Source organism: Sinocyclocheilus anshuiensis, unplaced genomic scaffold (assembly GCF_001515605.1).
Source record: "Sinocyclocheilus anshuiensis isolate Anshui unplaced genomic scaffold, SAMN03320099.WGS_v1.1 scaffold1170, whole genome shotgun sequence".
Lineage (NCBI taxonomy): Eukaryota > Metazoa > Chordata > Actinopteri > Cypriniformes > Cyprinidae > Sinocyclocheilus > Sinocyclocheilus anshuiensis.
The window spans coordinates 311259-332652 of record NW_015538055.1 but is presented as its reverse complement, the minus strand read 5'-3'; the positions used below and the strand labels follow the sequence as shown (position 1 = coordinate 332652).

Here is a 21394-nt window from a genome sequence, read left to right as displayed (position 1 = left end):
TGGGCATAACGCATTGACATTTCCCAGCTGGGGCACACCCCTTTAGTTAGGGCTTTGCCAAGTGCAATCTCTGACTCTTAGTAAAAGCATGAGTCTGACCTACATTATGATGACCCTAAGATGAATAACTCTTTCACATGGGCAAGCACGGGGTGATACCAGAGTGCTTTAGCCAAGCAGAAGGAACCCTTTCCCAAGCGAACGGCAGAAATATATACGGGGGGCCCCTGCGTGTACTGTCACAAGACTCCAAACATAATTCCAGAGTCTTGCCACAAGTAATAGTCTTGACCTTAGACTTGTAGATTTATGATGGCAGCGTAATGTTAACAGGAACGCTCAGAGAAGACCAAGCTGGTTCATCTTCAGCTACAGAATAACATGTATCTTTGTCGGTTCGCTTTCAGCCAAAAAACAAATGACACACTGAAGTGATACTGAGCATGCTAAAGCTCATCAAAGAAAAAATGTAATTACTTCCCACAACCAGGAAATGGGAACAAACAAAATATTTGTACTCCTAATTGACTGTGGTAAATGGCCCAATTTCAAGGGTTGGAAATGACTTGGGGAACGTGAGCATGGGAATCAGTCCATGCCCAGTAAAAAACAGATCATGAAAATATCACTTCAAGTACTTGAGTGGAAGTCACAGACTAAAGGGCAATATACCAGTGGTTTAAACGTCCAACTGCTCGAGAGGGAACCAATGACCACTTTTATTATTCATAAAACAAATAAACATTTACTGCACCATTGCCTTAAGGGTCAAATGAAGGGTCAGCATGTGCGTCATGAACCTCACGTCATTTGCTCGAGTCTTTAGAGATAACTAAGCAACATCCTCATCCAAAAAAGACAAGCTTCCACTTTTTCCAGGATGTGAGATCATTACAAGTTATGCACAATGAGCCTAGGTCAGTGGATCTCAGCCATTTGACTCCATGGACCCCTATTAGTGTTGTCAAAAGACCCGGTACTTCGGTACCAAGTCGGTACTAAAAATATGAAAACGTTATGGTACCAGGTTTTTTTAAGTACCGGTGGTACCGAGTACCCGGTCAACCCGGTTCTTGATGTGCTATCCGAAAGGTGCGCAGATGCGCTCTCTTCATAAAAGCACTGAGAAGTGGCGACATCAAAAGGAGGAAACACACCAAACTAACAAAACGCTTTAAAGACACCCAGATCAAATGAAAGAGTTCAAGCAAGTAAGTTTCATTTTAATTTTGAATATTTATATCTTCTCAGTGTTTCCCATACATTGATTTATTTGTGGCGGCCCGCCAATTAACGCTAATATAATGAGCATTAGAATGAAGTTTCTTTATTAACGAATTAATGCTCCTATAACTTTTTTTAGAGTAAAAAAACAGGAGGACATGATGATATTTACTATTTTTACACACCAGAGGTTTTTAAATGAATTGTGAATCTAAAATGTGTTAGAGAATGTACAAATGGTTAACATTGTTTGGGTCGTATCAGTCAGAAAAGCAGTTCTGGGCTCTTTTTTTTTTTTAGCTAACTTAGTTGTTATTCTTGGCTGAATAACTCTAGAAGGTTTTCAAAAGCCCTTTAAAATTAAATATGTACACAGTTTGGATTAAATTAAAGTATAGTCAAATTTTTTAATTAGCATGTGTCTTGCTTTGGTACCGAAATTGGTACCGAGAACCATGGATTTTCACTGGTATTGGTACCGAATACTGAAATTTTGGTACCGTGACAACACTAACCCCTATTGTCCACAACAATATTCAAAGGCCCCATGACTTTTCCAGATGTTCGTGATTTACTGGATGAGGATTAAGAATAAGTATTTTAAATACATAAATAAATATTTGGTACTCACAATTTTTGGTTAAATTCCTCAAATAAGGTCTGTGGTTAACATAAGCTCAAAATATTTTCACATTTTATTCTATAACATAAAAATATATCAATAATACCACACTCAGTTTTTACGCGTCTTGAAAAAAGGTGGTTGCTAACAAGTGGTAATAGGGGGCTACAGAGGCTGTCGGGACCTACTCAAACTTTAGCTGTTTTTTCTAACTCATACAGAACCTATTATAATAACTCAAACTTTCCAACTTGTAGATTTTACATAAATATTTAAAGAGTTGTCAGAGGCTTAATGGGGGTGACGTCGAAGTCATGCGACCGTTCTGTAGCTTGTTTATAGTCTAACTTCAGTTTTTTACTTCTGCCGACTGTATTTATGCTTTAAAATTCATAACGTTGTGGTCACTGGTGAAGATTATCTTGATGAAAAAAATGTGTAAGAATCTCAAACCTTTGTTGGTCACAGAACTTATTTTCTGCAATTATTCAAAAGCCATAAATAAAATTACAATTGAGTTTTCTTCAAGGGTACCAGAGGAACCATGCTAACTTTCAGGCTGGCCTTCAAAAATATGTCATTCCTGCAGCTCTGTGAAGCTACTGATTTCTTTATGTAAAACTTTTTAAATGAAAAATACTAAATGCACCAAGTTCAATTTCAAAAATCTAAACCCGCCGAAACCTGTCAAACCACTCGCACAAATCAGACAGTAATCAGACTCAGTCACAACTTCAGAAAGCTCAAATTCATAATGGTCCCAGCATTGTGGAAGATATATTTCTGCCATGCCCACACTGATATACAATATACGATCTTAACGTCTTATGGAGCTGTGACACCAAGAACAGGTACAGTGTAGTAATCAATTTGCTCTGCAGGCTTTAAGGCTCTGTCTGAATACTAATACACCTCAACAACATCCTGCCCCTCTCCTCTCTCTCCTTCTGTGTCTCTCTTCTTACTTCTTTGAGGTTGACACCCTTCAGTGCCCTAGCCCTGACCAGTGAAGGAGGGTGGCAGCGGCTTGTCCTCTAGGCAGATAACCAAGGCCACTAATCAAGTGTGTGAGCACCCGAGTGGGGGATTAGATGCTTGCTCTGAGCAACTCAACTCTGAAAGCAACTAAGTGCACGCACAACAAGGTCGCAATTAAACCTGTAGTAACCCCGTGGTTGGTCTCTCTCACTTTTTCTCACCCACACACTCTTGTGAGTGCCGCAACCACGCCGTCAGTGCTCAGTCACACAAAACAGACTCACACACAGGCATAGCCTCTCTTTATACACCCTCACGTACTTTTGCATACACACAGAGAGCCACACGCCCACAGATGGCCCACTCTCTGCCGAATAGGGATAATTCATCATATTTTACAACTGATGGCTTTCTACCTCAGCTGAGTGATATTGCATCCTGGCAGCGTGACAGGAACAAGGCTACGCCAGCCCTTCTGACAGCCTGCGTTTTGTGTCTTAGAAGATGCTCTGCTCTGTCGTCGCACACTTGCTTTTATAATGCGAGAGCGTGTGTGTGGGTGAAGTGGAGCAGAGACTGGTCATGGCTTCATGACTACAACAGCCGGCTAAGAAAGCTAAGCCAAGCTGAAATGCTTCAGCAGACAAGACCTTTACGGCTTGAACTTGCCTTGCAGCGGTTAGTGATAGAATTTCTCCTTTTTTCCTCCTCTTTATTAATGTAGAAAGCCTAACCAATGGCTTTCCAGTGTGTGCAGCAAATGATCTGGAGAGAAAAGGGCTCATTTGGATCATTAGTCTGCTGCACATATGCTGAAATTCTGAAGGTGCTGGCATTAAGAAAAATACAGTCATTAGGCTAGCGCCTTTTAATACCAGATGCTGTTTTGGTATTTATACACACTCGCAACTATTTTAACTTTGGGAAATAGACATTATATTTTAAGAGTTTTGCTTGGGCAAAGTGCACAGAAAAATACCGCTGCGTCAGCAATGTGTAGGCGATACAGAAAAATAAGTCAATAAAAATAAGATTTAAAAAAGTGATAACCAACATTTTTTTAATGTTATGGCCGAAAAGATGATATATTTTGTCTATTTTCTATAATGTTCTGCTTGTTTTTATATGGTATTGTTTGAACTGCTTCAAATATTATCCAAAGAAAAAATGCCAATATTGGTGGATATGGTCACTGATATATTGTGTACCCATAATCTAGTGTCGTTAACTAAAACTGAAAATATTCAAAATCATTTTTGGTCATTTAAATAAAGCTGAAATAAAATACAAATATTAGATGAAAACTTTATCTTAAGCACATAAAAAATAAAACAAACTAAAATTAAAATGAAAACAGAAACCCATTCAAATTATTAATAAATACTATAATAGTATATAAATAATACCAAAACAACACTGGCCCAATCATATTTTATATAGTTATCTTCTTTGTTTGGAAGGGCTGTTGAATTTTAAAGTGTTTGGCAATTATATTTGGAGCTATAAAAAAATGCAAAACGATTGGTTCTCAAATAGATTCCCTGAACACACCCCCTGTGACCCACTGGTTGAACAAACAAAGATAAACCATTGGTTGAGCTAATGTTGCTTTGTCGGGAGGATCTGGATGCTCAAACAATCTAGTACCACAAAGGCATACTTTATAAAATTTTCAAGCTACAAATGGTTTACTCGTATAGTTACATTAAATAAGGATTGCCACCCTTCATTTTAAATGGTAAATAACCACTGCCAACATACATGTGTAACAGACACAAATCATATTTAAGCATTAACAGCATTAGAATGTAAAAATATTAGAAATATTAAAATGTATTTAATATATCAGTCGGCTGTATATAATTATATACCCAACCCAGGAGACCGTTATGAGCATAATGAGCATCATTACAATTCCAGCAGAAGAAAAATCACATGTAAATGAGAGTGAGAAAATGAAAAAAATATGACTGCCTCTACTACTACTTCTGATGTCTTCGATTGCTTTGAGAGCTGGGGATTAAAGCAAAAGCTACCGTGCACGCATGCATCCGTGCAAGTATTTTTGAGGCTGCAGTGCCACCGGTCTACCCTTGACACATTGACATCAAGCTACTGTCATGTGACACTCTGTCATTGGCCACCTGGCAGATCCTCCACCTTCTCACGACCTCATCCTCCAGTGACCTGAGGCTCTGGGCCCGGGCCCGGCCTGTCAGGCCCCTCCCTCTGCTCCCCCTGCTGCGGGAAGGTCGAACGGGTCATCGTGTCCTCATCTGTAATCCGCTGCCATTCGTCAGCAGTCGAGGCCGGAGGAGGCAGCCTCGCGACGAGGGGAGAATGCCCAATTAGGCAGCTGTCACACAAAGCAGAGGCTGCAGAAAGAGAGTGAGAGAGGAGAGGGGAGAAAGAAAGGGGGAGGCCGGGGGAAAATTCATCCCCTCCTGTTTGTGGAGAGGACAAGCAGCTGCGGGTGCCAATTACAGTGATATGTTAACCATTTCCACCCTAGAGCAGAGGGAGAGGGAAACGAGGCTCTCTAACCCTTGCTTTGTCTCCCGGTGGAATTCCTCTCGTGGGATCTATGTTTACAACCACCGTCACATTCAACTGAGGAACTTGACTCGAATTATAGCACCTCAACTGTTAATAGTGCTGAGCTGGAAACGTATCCCTGTATATCTTTTGCATTTGTGTGTTTGTGTCCCTCTCTGTTAATGATACAGCAATGCATTTTGCAGTAGTTCAAAGAGGTACTGCTACACATCTAGACAATGAAGACAAATCTGTCAATCGAAGCGTCATGCCCATTCAAACTCAAGCCAAGCGGATATTCGACAAAACCACACAACCTCAACCTTGCTCAAAACTAGTATTTCTTATTTTTCCACAAATTGAGTTTTCCCCATTTATTCATACAGTGAAAATGAATAGTGTTCAAGTTTAGAAGCCATTTTAAAAATGTTCTGTCAAATTAAGGTTATAGGGAAACTCTACATTTCATAACACAGCCAAAAAAAGAATAATAAAAAATTCAACAACTGATAAACATATTACAAGGACAGTAATATTTTTTTAATATTTTAATATGTTTTTTTGAAAGAAGTCCCTTATGCTCATCAAGGCTGCATTTTTTTTTACGTGAAATATTATTACAATTAAAAATAACTTTTCTATTTTAATATATTTTAAAATCCTGTGATGGCAAAGTTAAATTTTCAGCAGCCATTACTCCAGTCTTCAGTGTCACATGATCCTTAAGAAATCATTCTGATTTGCTGCTCAAGAAACATTTCCTATTATGAATGTTAAAAAATACTGCTTGATATTTTTGTGGAAACTGAGGTTTATTTGATAAAGCTCAAAAGAACAACACTTATTTTAAATATTTTCTAACATTATAAATGTCTTTTCTTTTACTTGATAGATGTAGTGCATCCTTCCTGGATAAAAGTAATAATTTCTTAATAAAAATCTTACTGACCCCAAACTTTTGAACGGTAATGTTAATTATTGACAGTATTAAAGGGGTCATATCATATATGATGCGATTTCAATTTTTCCTTTCTCTTTGGAGTGTTACAACACTGTTCCAGAACAGTACAACTCAAATATTCATATGTGTGCAGCGCATTTTGCGGAGGATGAGGACTGTTTCCTGTGAGAGTAGCCCACAATGCCGGTGTCTGTTTCTATAGAGTGGGGCAGTTCCAACTTTGCAAGGACAGTCTAATACACAACATAATGTTCTTTTTAGCAACATCATATGACCCCTATAATGTTTTGTCAACATTTTGTACTATCTACTACCCTCTCAGATAATCGCTTCTTCTGTTTGTGAACGGCTATTTTGCACCAGGTGAAAACAACCTTGTACATAAACTTGTTAACTTACTGAAATTACTGAAAAGACCCCAACCTTTTATTGTGAATTCCCATGAGGGGTCAGCCCTTAATTAGTGGGGTTAAACTATGCAGCAAAACCCTCAGACAGGTTATGCAGCCCAAAAAGAGATAATCCAAACTTAAACGCAAAAAGAGATAACACAGCAGCAAGCACGGCCTTTATCAAGTTGAAGAGACCAAAGGGGACCATTTTCTTATCCTGCAACTCGCTCAAAGACCTCAGGTTCCTCTTTTCTCTACTGTCACAATCTCCTCCTGTTTCACATGCCCTAGAAAGAGCAGGCAAGTACAGTTACCGAATGCTACAAGTTTAATCAGAGATGAATGAGACGCTGGAAGGGAGAAGGAGCTGACTCGAGGCTGAATAATCGCTCCTTTTCTTAATTAAATGATTGAAGAAAAGCCAGCACATTAAAAGGAAGATGGTGCCTGGGTCCCCTGCCTTTTCCCTAGATGAGAGAGAAGTTATTAACACAGTAAAGTCTCTGCAGTCATCAGAGCCAAATGTATGAGTCCAGAGGAAGGGGCAGAGAGTTTTCAAGGATGTGACCAGACAGAGTCAACTGTTAACTTAAGACAAGATAGACAAGGCAACTCCTTATAAGACCAAAACTGCAGATTTATTGCAAAGCTTCAAAATCATTTAATTCAGTATGCAACCAGTACAGTGAAACAATGCAGTGCCAATGTTGCAGTATTTCTGGTCTAAGCAGTTCATTTAAAACCTTATGACCATATGTTTAAAAGGATGTCAACAAACCATGTTATATACTATAGATGGGAAGCTGATCCTACAGGCATTTCCACCAACATAAAAACACAAATCCCTGTCTGCAAATTTCATGAGATTTTGATCATATTTCTAAAACAGAAATAATGATCCTTCAGAAATCATACTAATATGCTGATTTGGTGTTCTAGAAACCTTTTTTTATTATTATCAACGTTGAAAACAGTTGTACTGATAAATATTTTTGTATTTGTATGCAAAATATTATGTTTTATTGTGGACTCTTTGATGAATAGAAAGCTCAAAAGAACAGCAATTATTTGAAATAGAGCATATAGCTTTTTTTACTTTATAACTTCTACTTAATTAATTTAATATCTGAAAAAAAAACATTAATTTATTACAAAAAACACTGACCCCCAAACTTGTAATGTTAGTTATGTTTTGGCATAAAAATACATTCGTTTTTATTAGTATTTTTGTGTCATTTTATCAGTCACCTTATTTGAAATTATCAATGGTTTTGTGCCAAATAAATTTGAAAATAATAATAATAACATCATCCAACATTTCAATAAAAGATAAAAAAAGATATTGACTACTTACATTCAATTCAGATTATCTACTACTTCTTACTAGCTTGTAATATAGATAAATAATTAAAAAACTTAAAACTTGACTATAGTTGCAATTTCATAGTAGCTAACCCAACACTAGTAATACCCTGGTATGCTTTAAAGTGCTTTGGAGTACTATAGAAAAACAATGGTATATGAATATGATAATAGTTCTGTACCCTCATGGCATATATCAAAGTACCACAGTACCATCATAAAGCCTCAGGAAGTAGCGATACTTTTTCTGATCGTCATCGTAACCTGGCATCTAAAATGTGCAGCGGCTACCCATGGAGCAGCTAGCGGTAGGCCTCCACCACACATGGGCTTTTTATGTACCTCCGACTGTCCCTCCTGTGTTCCTGGCCTGCGCTCTGTACTACGGCCCACTCCCAAAAGAGCTGACAGTACACTTTCCATCAGGTTGACTTAAATAATAATAAGCACTTTTGAAGGACTTGAAAAAGACAAAAGTAATGAACACAACTCAGGAGAGGCAATCGCTGTCCTGACACAGACGGATGGACATGGCCAGGCCTGTCAGTCCTACAGTTGCTAATTAGCAGAAATTTAGTTGGATTAAAACTTAATTGGGGGGTGATAACAGTGCAAGAAGCAAAGCTAAACGAGTCAGCAAAACTCTGACAGGCCTGTCTCTTTAAAAGCATTGTTTACACAGTTCTCTCTCTATCCTCTTGTCCTATTTTCTGTTTTGTTATTTATTAATAAACGGTAGCAGAAACAGTAGCTGAAACATTTTCAAATGATAACATGGCCTTGGTCATGCCTGCCACCTAAGGCTGTGCAAAAAATCAAATGCGATTTTCATGTGCATCTCGTCAGTAAAGCCACTTCTGTGATTAGTAGTAAATCTCCAGCACGTGCTTTCAGATGGAGCGACATTTACTACACAGAGCCGTAGTTCATTGACAAGATACGCAAAATCGCGTTCAAAATCGCAGGCGATTCATTGCCGATTATGAACGCGATTTTGTGTAGCTTGTCAGTGAACTACGGCTCTGTGTAGTAAATGCCGCTCCATCTGAAAGCATGTGCTGGAGATTTACTACTAATCATAGAAGAGGCTTTACTGACGAGATGCGCATGAAAATCGCATTCGATTTTTTGCACAGCCCTACTGCCACCAATCCATGTTTTGCTTGTAGTTTTGGGTTAGAGTGACTAACTATCCAACAACAGACTAATCGATTAGCATTTATCATTTATTTTATTTATTTATATTTTTTTAACAATGGCACCATAAATGGGACACAACCTTCTTGAGAGGAGTTTTAAAGTGCTAAAGCGTGCTTTGCTTTAGCATGCTAATAATCAGGGGTGTAGGAATGATCTGAAAAGCGGTGGGAATATAATATAAACACTGGGCTTGCTTCATGAATATTAATTAGGTGACAATGATTGCTAAGTTATACTAACACATTTTCTGAAAGGCAATTACGTTGGTGCTAGCCATGATATGATTACCATTTACCATTTGCTTAATCCACTGCTGGCTTCACTTGGTGCCAGAAGCTTCCATTTGTTTTTAAATATATATAATGTGAACAGCTACAGCAGTCTTCAGTGCCACATGACACTTCAGAAATCATTCTAATATGCTGATTTGCGCAAGAAACATTTCTTATCATCAATGTTGAAAACAGCTGTGCTGATTAATATTTTTGTATTTCTATGCAAATATATTAAAGTTAAACAATGTTTAATGTGAATGGCTACATTTTTTTCTTGAACAGTTGAACATCCCTTAGGAAAAGCATGTAGTGAACATGCTAAACCAAGGTATTAACACAAATCTTTACTCTGACTAGACGATTATGAAAAAAAAATTGCAGTTTTGTCCATCTCTATTTTGGGTACAATATCAATATATCATCTGTGGTATTGTATGTACATCACAATAGCATCCGTTTAGCAGAGAATGTAAGCGTATGCCATCTCAATATCCTGAGTGCTCAGCACTGATCACATAAAAGAACTATAAAGGTTTGAAACAGCACAGAATTTAAAGGTGCATTAATTTCGGAGCCGAGTTTGAGATAACTCATACTTAAGTCAAATAAAACCCCCTGACGTAACAAACGGTCCTACCGAGAGGCAGCCAGAGAACAGCATGTCTCAAGTTGTCTGCAAATGGGAGAGATGAGTAAAAACGGCTGAGCAAATGAGGCCCTGGCTGCGCTCACACAGAGCAAAGTGAACTGTTTACTCAGAGCACACAGGGGAAGATGGCTTTTACTGCAACCCCATCCTCACTCCCTCCCTTCCCCCACTCGCTCTCTCAGTAACACACACTATTCCTCTCTCTCTCTCACACTGTCGGTAGTGAGTGAATGTCAGAGGGTGAGTGTGCGTGACCTTGAGTCGCATCAGAAGCACAGCGAGGGTCGTGCTGCCTGCAGGCGTCCTTGAACTGCATCTGCAAGACAACAAAAAACCTTCACGGTACCCTGATAGATATCTCAAATATCCTGCCTTTCTCTAACGGCCGCCTGCACTATCAGTCCCTGTGATGAAACATTTCATAGAGCCCGTGTACCTCTAACCTCACACCACAGTGGAATCGCAGAGTTATCTGCTTGTCTAGCCAAAGATACAATTTGCAATATGAAGGCAGAGATGACACATGGCAGGGGGAAATCGAAGTATAAGGGAGCTTAAAAGGAGGTCAGATAGCTTACGCAAACTGATGTAGTGTTGCACCAATTTGAATGCCATCCATAACCGGGACATGCATGCCATGCCACCCAATTACATTAAGCAGGCATGGAAATGTCAACGTGCATCCATTTTTGCCATGGCATTTTGGCCAAAAATGGCTAAAAATATAATTTTTGGTTTTCAAAAAAAGTTGATCAATTAAAAAAATACCTCAAAACAATGAATGGCTTCATTTTATTAATAATAAATTTTTGTATTAATATTAAGAATTTTAATAAGAAGAATTTTAAATAATACTGCATTCAGAATTTATGTCAGCCATGAAATTGAATTGTTAATTATTTTACACTAAGCAAATGTACACCATTTTATGTAATTACACACAATTTGACTGCTATCCATAAGAGTGAAATTACATAATTGCCAAAATACATTATACATTATTATATTACATTATTATAGCCAATGGCTAAAATGTTATTTTTGGTTTTCAGAAGAAAAAAAAGTTGATAAAAAAAAGGCTATCAAAGCACTAATTGCATTGACTGGCATTGCAAATTTAAAGGAATTAAATTCAATATACAAATTTATGTTCAATTGTTAAGAATAACTGATTCAAATATTTATATATTATATATAATATATTTATTATAATACTTAAAAAATATTACATCCAGAAGTTTTAATTTCAGCCCCAAAATGTACCTTTTAATTGTTTTTACTAATTAAATGTATACCATTTTCATAATTCCACCCTGCCACCTCAAAGAATGGTATGAATTACTCTGAATGCTATTGCATTAACACTTCGTAGATGCTCACCCTAGATAGGTGGCTTTTTCTGGGAGTTCAAAAACAGATACATGCAGAGCTATGAACGATAACAGATTCTCAGAAGCCCAGGCCCCCTTTCGAGGAAGTAGAATTGACCCCTTCTGCAGAGGAAACCCTACACCCTGCCAATCGTGGCCACACTGGTACCCAGCTGTTCTTGTCCTGCACTTGGGTGTGCTTCAGCCTGCATAGAGCGGTTTTTAGTTTAACCTCACGAGGGTGATCAGGAGAGGACGGAATTTAGTGTTGTTCATCATCCCAGCCTGGTACGTTTGAAAACATGTTGCCAGATATCTTATCTGAAAATACTATGCATGCAGGTTGGCCTGTGGAGCTAAGTTTACACAAGTCACTAGAATGCTAGGACACATTTGCCTTTTACAACACTCAAGTCCAAGTACATACCGTGACAAGAAGTAAAAAACGGAGCCTGTTAATGCTCAAATTGGCGAACATGTAGGAGAGGATCCTTTTTCTTAACAGGAATACGCTGTAAGGATATTTGAGCATAGTGGTATCCATTTCTCATGTGGCAACGGGCTGAACAACTGCCAGGGGTCCTGATAAGGAACCGAGACAGGGTGACCCTGTGAACAGAGGTAATGTTCATGGACAAAATGGAAAGGCTGATTAGTTAGACTGTCTTCCCCTTTAAGACTAAGGCCAACATCACAGACCATAAGAGGAGGCCCAAAAAGCTGGGCGACAAAGCTTGAAATGACATGAAATTAAATGAAGTGGAATATGTATTGAATATTTTTTTTATATTGTCAAATACCTTATTTTTATTTTATGTATTTTCTTTAGGGGCTGAATAATGAAAATACAATAGCATTTAAAAAATTCAAAATAAAAATTAATATTTTTATGTTGCTGAAGTTTAACTGAAACACATCCGTCTTAAAGTATTAAAACATCTGTCTTAACATTCTTGCTTTGTTAGGAAACTTTTGGTCATAATAAAGGATATTAAAATCACAGCAAAATCATATTTTGCATCTCTATCAACATCATAAATTGAAAAAAAAAGAATATTTAACACATCGCCCAGCCAGTGTGATTTTTACACTATATAAATATTTCATATAGACAGTACTGAATCAATGCCATATTTTTATATTTGTAATAACCTTTCAGATAAATGTAATTCTATTTCCACAAGATTCTGAATTCCATTCCTAGACCTTTAAACTTATTTCACTGGGACTCTTTGCATTGTGCTGGAGAAAATAGGTCACATAGTCTTCCACCTTTTTTGACTGGACAAAAGAAAAGTTCAGCTGAGTTTTATCACATAACTCAGCAGAGACCACCTTCATTAACCCCAGCAAAGAGAGATCAAGCTCTCATATTGCCAGATGTGCTGTGGAGCCCTTCTCAGCCAGCATGTATGTGAGACAGGCTGATCTTAATTAAATACTGCTCCTATCCAAAGGCTATGCAGCGCACTCATTTTTACTCCCTTCACTGCTGCATTTTCCCATTCAGGGAGGAGATAATTTCTGTGGCTAATGGCGGAGGACTCTAAAAATCCCTTGCCTTATTAAGTAACATATTGTGCCTCATGCTATCTTAAAGCTGCAGTCCGTAAGTTTTGCCTCTTAAGGCGGGCGTACACGGTGCGATTTTTGCTGTGTTGTGTGTGACTGCCTCCGTACGATTTTCGGATAAACTCAATCGTGACATGTGCCAGAGCTCACGGCGTTCCGACCTTCAGAATCGCGCCGTGTATGCCCGCCTTTAGTCGCCATCTCTGTTTGAAAACCTGGAATTGCAGGAAGAATTATCTTCCTTGCGTGGGTTGCAAGTCTGCACGGCTCCAGCGTGGATATTTACTGTACTTCGCAATCACAGAATCTATCCTACGTCTTGGAATATGACCCAAATAAGAATTTTCACCATTTAATTATTCTGGCTGCTGTGAGAAAAGGCTATAAACGATCTGTCACCTGCAGGATCCTTACATGTGATAGCCTAGTAGCCGGGACAACTTCTTTATGTTTACAGACGTGACGTAATGACGCAGTGCCATGCTCGAATTTCCCGCGAAAACCTACCCGTACCACTCAAATTAAAAAACATTATTATAAGCTGACCATTGTGAATCGGGCTAAAGTAAGGCGATAGTTTTGAACACTGGCTGGTTATGTACTTGCTCAAATATTGATTTCAGATCATTTTTAACCAAAAAAAGTTACGGACTGCAGCTTTAAGCAAATGGTTTTGCTGGAACTCACAAGAATTCAAAGCCGAGACCTAACACCATGGCTTTGGCCGTGGCAGGTTGCCTCATTTTGGAGCCACATGTTTACTCACTTGTTAGGTAGCAAATGGTGCTTGTTGTTACAACTCTCAATTTCAACTCATCAACATCACTAGTCACCTATATGTTAATGAGGTCCATTTTAATTCACATTAAAATATAGTGTAAACAGTATGGCTGTGGATTTGGAACTGTATTTTTTTGTAAATATGTGATAAAAACCTGTGAACTTTTCAGATCACATGTTCTTGCATTCAAAAATAGCTGGATGGAGTGACACAGAACGTAACGCAAGAGCAAAAAGATGATTTTTCCAAAGTTTAACTACTTTAAACTTCAAAAAGTTGTCTTAAATGTGACCTAAATGGCATGAGATGCTGACAAACAACCAAAGACAGTACTATATGGTACATATAGCGGACAGAATACAAAACACACATCTATTGTAAACAGCCCAAGTCAAGCATTGGCAGAACAACAAAATCAATTGCAAAACATTACTGTGAACTGTCAGCCGGTGGTTGGTTTATGTTCACTGATATGGAAATAGAACAAACAATATATTGACTTCTAACACTTTATGTAATATCTATTCAATGCTTTCACTGCCAAAACAATGGTATTGAATTACCTTGACAGTTTTTTTTTTGGATATATTGATATATGTGATTAATTATCAGGTAATTAATGTGAATTAAAAATAAAAATTTAATAGTCTGGCAGTGCAACTACATACCACATAATTTACCATATAATTCTTAAAGGCTTTTTATTTACCATAGATTTCACTAAAATGCATAATTCCTTCAGTTACAGTTAGATCACATATTAATTTATTTTGGTTTTATAATTAATATAATTAAAAAGTGTGGAATTTTGGAGCAAACTGTGGATACTGTGGTAAATTTTACATTGGTACTCAATTTTCTAATATAGTTCGGCCCGACAGAGCTCAGTGTAAATAACAAGCTAGTGTAAAAATAGACTTTTTGTGCTCAAATGTTCCTGTGTTGGCCTACAGACTGCGTTTTGTGTCTTTCACATAACTTCCAGTCTGCAAACTGCCTGTCTAACCCTCGTCCGACCTTCAGCCGAGAGGGAGGCAAACATGGTTGACCTGCCACTAAACTTTCCCCGGCTGGATGATAAGCGCTTGTTTAATTATATTCATCTACATGGATCTGACATTGTTGCAGGATGATGTCAGAGCTCAGCAAGGTTAGCAGGAGCCGAAAGTGGATGGGAATGTTAAAGCCACCCACTGCAGCACTTTGCAGGCAGCAACTTTATTTTCTGCTTTGTTCCACGAGCTCAGGGGGCAGCTTCACTATCCGCTGTTACTGAGGGCATACAAGGGCATCTGCCGAATACAGGCAAAACGGTTGGGAAACACTGGAAGATTGCATTAAAGAGAAATAAATGTCACTCAAAAAGGAAAGCTCTGTGTGCTAATAGCCTGTTGGATGCTAGCCCACCACAAAATGTTTGCTAAAATGAACGTTTTATACACTATAACAGTATAGTTTTTTGATGATGTAGCTTTCAAGTGCCACATTTGTTCAAAGTTTTAAAATGTGAGGAATCGCAATCATATTTTAAAGAAGTATATTTTTCGAATTACACACTTTTTTTTAGCCCAAACTAGGTGTGGGTGTCTACATGGAGGACGTGTGCATGTTTTCTTGACAACAGCAGGTCTTGTGAAGTGATCTCTCAAAGGCAGGTCAATTCCCTTTGATAGATGGGGGGGGGGGAGTACGGCTGCTATAAAACATCTTTAAAGGCTGAACCCGGTGCTGCTCCAGTCTTCATCTCATTTACAGGCAACTTGGATGTTTTATCACCTTCAGCTCTCCTTGCTAGCCTTGCCACCCACACGAACCGAGCGGGTGGATGGTGGATGAGCAGACCCGAGCGCCAATTACATCATTGCCCTTATTTACGCCATTCAAATGTTTTCAGGTCAGCTCTAATCTCCTCCTAATCATCAAGGTCAAACCACAAAAAAGTGCATATCGTTTCAAAAAACAGGCCAGCTAAATCAGAGACGTCTAGCTACTAATGTTAGGCGAACCACAATTGCATAAGCAACAAAATGGCACATAAAAGCTGAAAATTGTCGGCCTGCTGTGCATAAAATTGAGGTTAACTGAAGCATGTGTGAAACTGAGATCTTGAGGTCTGGTTCGCGCAGGGTCACATCAACGAAGGCTATTAAGGTCTTAACTGTCATTTTAGATTATCTCAAATCCCCTTCCATTTTCTTTGAAAACAAATCGATTTGCGTGTAAGTGGACTCCTAATACAAGTTATCCTATCTTATGTAACATACTGTGCTAGTGAGTCCAGAACTTAGTCAATAGTGTGTCAAAATGTAGATGGTTACACCTTACAACAATAAGGTTCTGCTATCAGCAAAATTTAACAATCCAACAAGTGGCCTCCATTTTATGCACTTTGGCCCAAATAATTCTACCCTAGCGTAGCAGTTCTGATTCTGTGTTCTAGTTCCTTTCTGCTGATGCCACAAATGAATGCAGCACAGCAAAAAAAGTTACCATGAGGTTTGTGCTAAGAACAATCACATCAGTCTGCCCATCTAACATGGGGAAGAAAGGACCAAATCCATCTTTTTTTTTTTAAAGCGTTTGAAATTTTCAGTAAAGTGTTTTAGAAAATCCTCTTTCCCTAATGACATTTAAGAACAAAACTTTGGTGGTGGGATACATCATAAAACACTTAAGGTCATGTTAATCTGTCTCAGAGCAGGGGAATTAAAATAGCCAGGCTCTCATCATGTACAGAGGACATGTCCTTCCTAGGGATGTTCATTTCGGTTATTTTTCCTAACCGACAACCGACGCTCGTTAACCGATTGTTAACCGTTAACCAACAAGATTATTTTAAATTAGAACTGAATTAAATTAGAAAGGATAAGTGTATGTGACCCGTTAAAAATACTAATATTTGTTTAATTTTACATGCGCAAAAAGCAGCAAACAATAGAACATGAGGATTCACATTCATCACATCAAGCACCTGCAGCGCTTCTGCGAGCGGAGAAAAACATAATAAATCTAGGCTATAGGTTTCCTGTAGTTGTATCCCTTCTAGCTACAACCGCGAATATAACACATAATTACTGTATTTGCATTACTGTAAGGGTAGGTTTAGGGTTGTGGTAGGGGTAGACGTTAATAAACCATCATTTTACAGGTAGCATTTTTCATTGTCGAATTGTACCCACTGTTTTAATGGGAGGAAGCAAAATCTGACAGGGTAGCAATTCCGATTATCTTTAGGACTAAAAGGAGTAGTTTCTTCCACTGTTAGAAGGAAAAAAATTCAAGTGATTGCGCTGGCGCCGCATGCGCGCACACAGTTATGCATTGCTACCTTGACAATGAAACCTGTTCATTATCATCATAAAATACAGTCAGTCAAACATATGGAGAAAAAATATGTAGTAAAAAAAGCAGTTTAAGCCGTTAAGGTTAAGTGTTATCACTGTACCAAAACATTTTGTTTTACGTGGATATTGGAACACGAGTGAAGTACATAATAAATAATAATTTGCCATTCAAATACATCACGAATACGGAAACATTTGATTTGTGTGGAATGAGAGACCCAACATTGGTTTCAGTTTCGTTGTAACCTAAATTAATTCATTTTGGCTTGTCATTTATATTGCTATAGCTTCTTATATTTTTAATTCTTGTTCTTTTCTAAATACTGTTAATTGAAAGGATTTGTTGTGGAGTGAGGGGAAATAAAATAGCCTAGCTATGTTTACAGTGTTTATTATAATGTTTGTAAACATTTCGAGTTGGCATTAGGCCTATTTCTGAATGAAATAATAAAATGCAACTTATACGCGACTTATGTTTTTTTCCCTAAAAAACACATTTTTTATATGCGCAGCGTATTTTAACCATGCAGCATATTTTGATAAATTACTGAAAAAATAAATAATTAAATGACTTTTTAAACCGTTTAACTGATTGTATTAATCGGTCAAAATTCTTAACGTCGGTTAAACAGTTAAAATTAACATCCCTAGTCCTTCCGAATATTCAATTTCTTTAACTACAAATATGGGCTTTTTGACAGCTGATTCATAAATTATTACATTTGGTCACCCCAACCCAGAATGTGTGGTTACAGTCTTTTAAGAAACCCAATGATATACATCAATAAAATTAATGGAAATGTCCAAATTAGCTTATACGGATAATTAAACAACATATAATTTTTATTTCACACACAAAATAATGAGGTCACTAGATTATCAAAAATGGTATTATTATATGGTTTTATAATATCTAATCTATAATATCTATTAATCTACAAACATAGCATATATATGAATAATGTTTTTTTATATATATAATAACAATAACAAAATGATCATATTTTATGTATTATTAACATATTGCAGATATTATAAATTATAAATAAATATACACTACTTTTCAAAATTTTGGGGCTGGTAAGATTTTTTAATATTTTTAAAAGAAGTCCCTTATTGTTTACCAAGGCTGCATTTATTTGATAAATAAAGCAAAAACAGTAAAATTATATTACTACAATTGAAAATATGCACTTTCTATTGTAATATATTTTAAAATGTAATTTATTCATGTGATGCAAAGCTGAAATTTTAGAAGACATTATTCCAGTCTTCAGTGTCACATGATCATTCTAATATGCTGATTTGCTGCTCAAGATACACGTCTTATTATTATCAATATTGAAAAGAGTTGAGCTGCTTCATATTTTAGTGGAAACTGTGGTACATTCTTATCAAGATTCTTAGATTTTTCTTTCATAAATTAAGTCTTTATTGTCAATTATATACATAAATATGAGCCCTGCACATTTAAAAGTCAGCTGCTGTGCTGTTTTTTTACAGTCAGAGAAACCGCTATATTTCTGCCGTTCCGACAGCTCCATCTGCTGGCAGAGAATGAATTTGCATTTTCAATAAGTCCGTCTGCTGTTTTTGTTCAGACCAATGCTAAAATCGACCCATATTTTTACGCAGCAAACACACAGTTGTAAATGTGAACTAGTAGATCGATAAGATAATGCATTATAAAAATCTAAACAATTAAGCCAGTAAAATATAGTTGTTATTTAATTAATACAATAATTAATTGATAATAATTGTTTAAATTAATATAATAATTGATACTTTTGATTCAATTTCTTAAAAATGAATCTTAAAAAACTTTTTGGTTTTTGTGAAAACCTGTGTCTGAATTCTTTATGCTCTATGTTGAGTATGGTTTCACTAATAATAAACATATATTTGCATAAAGCATCCATATTTGTCCATGCCCATGTTGATTAGAGTATTAAAAACTTGAAAAGTTTTAATTTAAGGTACATTTGGAACAGGTAAAAATGTGTGTGCCCTAATATATATATATATATACACATATACACTGTACATCTCCCAACACCAAATGATAATAATGATACTTTCACCTCGGTTAATCTTAAATTGCCTGGCCTAACACCTTACTTGAGGCTGTTACCTTCCACAAATAACAAATCATGTGTTCAGGTGATCTGACACACACACACAGCTTTCTTCCTGGAGCCTTGTTTTCATCTCAGCTCCAGCGAGATCATTGTTCATAATTAACCCAAATCACTGGTCGATGGAAGATCATGTGTCCTGACCTGACAAAACAGCTTATTAAACCGTGCTTGACCTTGGTGTGACTCCTAAAGTGGATGTCAACCTTGAACTGCAGATGACACACTACCACCAAACGGCCTTAATCCACTCAACAAATCAAGCTGGATCAGGTTTTGGCCCCCATTATTGGAGATGCCCACTAAAAATACACCAACGAACAGTAAAGTGCTGTTCCAAAGCAGCCTGTATGATAATTATCTCAGCCTGGTGGGAAACAATCTGGCCCTCTGGGTCAGGTCTAAGGCCGTGCGTGAGGGAGACGATAGCATCATCCTCGACTGTGTGACCAAGACATGTCGGTCACTTCCAAGGTCTTGCAGAGCTGCTCTATTTAGTATGCGCTTCTTGGGGGAAGGGTAATGTTCTGATTTACTGATGACTATCAAATGGAAAAACAGCTGCTCCTTTGTGATAAATGAGGTGACACTTTATGTTCAAAGCGTAAAGGCACCAATAAAACCTTTAAACAAAACAAAACAAAAAAGCACAAATGACCACAACAAAAAGACTACACCTCTATAGCAATGCCAAAGCACCAAGAATTAACATATCAAAGTGGCATGTTGAAAACACAGGACTGTAATGTTTACCCAGCTGTCCCTTGTGTTTCTGTCTCTCCATCACTGCAGATTCCTTCCACAGTCCAAACACGGAGGGCAACCAGACTACGCCAAAAAAAAATGTGCCATGAGCTTAACTCAACAAAACCGCATCCCCCGGGTAACAGCATGAACTACACACCCACAACGTGTTGTGAAGGGGTGCCTGCTGTTGCTCGGTAACAGATTAGCCCAGTTTATGCTTTAGTGCAGTGGATCTGCTGCCCATCACCACTCGCTCTCTGCCAAATCATGGCCAGAGGACTTTCCAGACACTCGCGCTAAACAGCCCTTGACCATGAACTGTCTGACTGTTCAAACATTTTCAAAAACTTGTTTGTAACATCTTTCTTGACAACAGCAAAATCTATTTTTTGGTTTCAGCCACCTTTGGAAATAACAGCCATGGTATTTAACTCTGAAATGAGCAAAGCATACAAGAAAATATTGAATGCCTTTAAAAATGTACTATTTGGGTGGACATAGTGTTCCCTCTCATTCCCAGTGCCTTTGGCCATAAGAAGTTCATTGACATTTACTAGCTGTGGAGAGTCCCATTTGATAAAACTGAGAGTGACTGTCAAGAATAGAGTAACTATTAGGAATTAAAGCAGAAAGAAATTCTCCATTCTCTTTGCTGAAAGCCCAAACTCATCACAGTATCGGTATATATATTTATATCAGAAAATTTGGAAGTATATGGAGAGTTCATTTGCAAAAACCGATAACTCCATTTTTATTTTTTTTCAGAAATCACATTTTTTTTTATTGCGCATTCCAAGTAATATCAATCAAACTGCAGTTGGGTTGTTTTGATTAAAGGGGTCATATGACGCTGCTAAAAAGAACATTATTTTGTGTATGTGGTGTAATGAAATGTGTTTATGCGGTTTAAAGTAAAAAAAAAACACATTATTTTCCACATACTGTACATTATTGTTTCTCCTCTATGTCCCGCCTTTTTGAAACACGTCGATTTTTACAAAGCTCATCGGTCTGAAAAAGCGAGGTGTACTGTGATTGGCCAGCTATCCAATGCGTTGTGATTGGCCAAATACCTCAAACGTGAGACGGAAATGTTACACCCCTCACATACTGTTGATGCCGTGTCCCGGCCGGAGCGACGAGACAAAAACATTAAAACCCATTACAAACGAGGCATTTGTTGCATCCAGTGGGGACATAATTACTGATTATAATGACTTATACTGTCTTTTTACGTGTTGCGTTGC

At 37.5% G+C, this 21394-nt stretch overlaps 1 protein-coding gene across 2 annotated transcripts in view; it reads right to left on the bottom strand.

The window, feature by feature from the left end:
• Positions 1–21394, bottom strand: part of nrip1a (nuclear receptor interacting protein 1a) — a 43398-nt gene that overhangs the window by 12648 nt on the left and 9356 nt on the right. Inside the window, exon 2 of one of the 2 annotated variants that reach the window (XM_016478777.1) lies at positions 10454–10514. The exons of the other annotated variant lie outside the window; for it this stretch is intronic. The gene's annotated coding sequence lies outside the window, so the exon portion shown is untranslated. The remainder of the gene's footprint in view (positions 1–10453; positions 10515–21394) is intronic. 2 annotated transcript variants of the gene reach the window in all.